We start from the raw sequence: 3237 nt of genomic DNA, 5'->3' as shown, positions 1-3237 counted from the left end.
TGGAGACAGAGTCTCAAGCTGTTGCCCTGGGTAGAGTGCTGTGGCGTCACAGCTCACAGCAACCACAGACTCATGGGCTTAAGCAATTCTCTTGCCTCAGTCTCCCAAGTAGCTGGAACTACAGGTGCCCTCCACAACACCCAGTTATTTTTTTTAATTGTTTTTTTGCAGTTGTCATTGTTGTTTTATCAGGCCCAGGCTGGGTTCCAACCACCAGCTGCGGTGTATGTGGCCGGTGCCTGACTCACTGAGCTACAGATGCTGCTTGCCCTTAACATTTCAAACAAGCCTTAGCCTAGCACTCAACCCAAAGCCATGTTGCCCCTGGAGTGGATGCAATAGGCATAGAGCCCATGACTGAGAACGGAGGAAGGGGAGATCCTCTCAGAGGAACCACAGATCCTTCAACTGGGACAGTAAGAGGATGGGGGATGACAAAAATAACAAATGCCCCCTACACTCACCAACTTTCCTTGATGTCCATACTTCAAACAACCTGATGTGTGCATTACTCTCCCTTCTCTTCCTCATACTGATTATCAGCTATTCTTTTAAATGTTTCATCCTTAAAACACTGATTTCTTCATGTCTCTTTTCTCCTCACAAAGCTACCAGCTTCCCTGTTGCCCATCAAAATTAAATTCCAAATGCCTCTGCCCAGCCCCTTAGGAGCTCCCCAAGTCTGGCCCTGCCCTAGTCCTTCCCTCCTCCTTGCCCAGCCAAGGCAAGTCAGGCAGTCCTTATCCTCACAGCTGAGTTTGCTAATGCTCTGCAGCCCACTGGGGCTGTCTCTCCTCCTGCTCAAGTTCTAGCACCACCACTTCCCAGCTTCTCCAGCCCTCAGTGTCTTCTCCCTTAATGAATTTCTCTTTATTTTATTTATTTATGTATTTTTGACAGAGTCTCGCTATGTCATCCTCAGTAGAGTGCCATGGTGTCACAGCTCACAACAACCTCAAACTCTTGGACTTAAGCAATTCTCTTGCCTCAGCCTCTCAAGTAGCTGGGATTACAGGTGTCCGCCACAACACCCAGCTATTTTTTTGTTGTTGCAGTTGTCATTGTTGTTTAGCTGGCCCGGGCTGGGTTCGAACTCGCCAGCTTTAGTGCATGTGGCTGGTGCCGCAATCACTGTGCTATGGATGCTGAGCCCACCCAGCTACTTTTTGAATGTCTAGAATTTGCCATCCTTATCACACAAACAAGCTTTTCATATAGATTACTAACGTCCTTACGTTCTTCTAATTTCTCTTCCTCTTGGATACCTTATCTCCACAAGAAAACTGCAGAGCACCTCAAGATAAGGATGACATTTTCTCATGTAATCTTAAGGATTAGACAATGACAAAGCCAGCCAGGGAATTCAGTAAATTCTCTCTGATCATCAGCAGAGATGCTAATTTTTATTTCAGTTCTCATAATCTGATCCCTCCCTCCCAAGGAATATGGGCAAAACTGGCAGGGGTGCTAATCAGCAGCTAAAGGCAGGGGGATCCCAAGAACCACAACCTGGTGAAGCACAGCCCCTGGTACCAAAGCACCAGAGGGCAGGGTAAGCTGTGTCATCAGGTATGCCAAGTCAGTGTCAAAATAAGAAAGGCCCGATTTTGTCACTCCAGTTAGAAACTGAGCAGACTGAGGAATGGAGCAGAGGGCAAGGACACCCAAGGAACATAATACAAGGGACAAACCTGCAGAGAGAGGCTGATGTGCCCAAGGGCACTGCGCAGTGGGGAGGAGGCTTGCCCAGTACAAGAGCAAGGCTTAGGGTAAATACCATCAAGATTCAAATCTTCTGGCTCGGCACCCATAGTACAGTGGTTTGGGTACCAGCCACATGTACCAAGGGTGGGGGATTCAAACCCGGCCTGGGTCTGATAAACAACAATGACAACTGCAACAAAAAAAATTAGCTGGGCATTGTGGCAGGCACCTGAAGTCCCAGCTATTTGGGAGGCTGAGGCAAGAGAATTGCTTAAGCCCAAAGTTTGAGGTTGCTGTGAGCTGTGATGCCACAGCACTCTACAGAGGGTGACATAGTAAGACTCTGTCTAAAAAAAAAGATTCAAATCTTCATTAGTGAAAGTGAGACAAGTGACTCCAGGTATCCATTGCTGGTTGAAGGAGTGTAAAGATGGAAAACCTTCGGTATTTGCTGTCACAGACAATAGCCTGTAGTGTGTGTGTATGTTTGGGGGGCTTTTATTCATCAAAAGCCACCATCAATAGAGTAAAAGGCAAACAACAGACTAGGAGAGGAAATTCATAATATATTTATCCTACAAAGGACTCAGCCAGTGTATATACAAAGAGCTTTTAAAATGAAAAAAAAAAAAAAGCAACATAATTGTTTTTAATAGCCATAGGGACTGCTTCTAGGACTGGGGCAGGAAATATACAAGATTAGCCTGGAGTAGATTGTAGGGCCAGGAAGCACACTCACTCACATACACTCACACACAAATTAAGGGAATAGCAAAAGAATGCAGGAACCAAAAGAAATAGCTCCCAAAGGCCAAAAAAGGAATAATTTGAATAGCAAAAAAATACAATATTAGGTTATAATCCAAAATATAAAGTAAACAACCATGAGTCCACAAGATATAAATGATTAAATACACAAATAAATGGGACACAATAGACAAACTTTTCATGCAGAAGAATTTTAAATAATTTATGTAGATACTCCTCCACATTCAAGAAGATGAAGTGTAACTTCCCTCCCCTTCAGTGACTTATTTCCACCCAAAGGATCTAGTATGGAAGGAGTGGCGGGACTTTACAGGGGAAAAGGCTGACAAACACCACCTCCGGCAGGTGATCAAGGCTAGTGTCAACAGTGATAATTCACGCTGATAGTATGTACTTCTAATACCACATGGCACATTACCTCCGTGGTCTTCTGCCCCCAAGCCAATGACCCCTGTCCAATTATAAGAAAAATATCAGACAAACTCAAATTATAAGACTTTCTACAAAATAGCTGACCAGTACTCCTCAAAACTATCAAGGTCATCACAAACAAGGAACGTCTAAGAAACTGTCACAGCCAAGAGGAGCCTAAGGAGACGTGATGACTAAACACAATATGATATCTGTTGGGGACCAGCCCCAAACTATACCTTGAGTTCTCTGCCAGTCACTGGGAGAGAGGATGACAGAAAAATGAAAAGGTCAAAACACAAAGAGAAAGTTAATTTTTTTGAGGCTCGGTGCCTATAGCTCAGTGGTTACAGC

The sequence above is a fragment of the Otolemur garnettii genome, unplaced genomic scaffold, assembly GCF_000181295.1.
Source record: "Otolemur garnettii isolate 467f Iridium unplaced genomic scaffold, OtoGar3 scaffold00012, whole genome shotgun sequence".
Taxonomy (NCBI): Eukaryota; Metazoa; Chordata; class Mammalia; order Primates; family Galagidae; genus Otolemur; species Otolemur garnettii.
Note: the sequence above shows the minus strand (reverse complement) of the source record.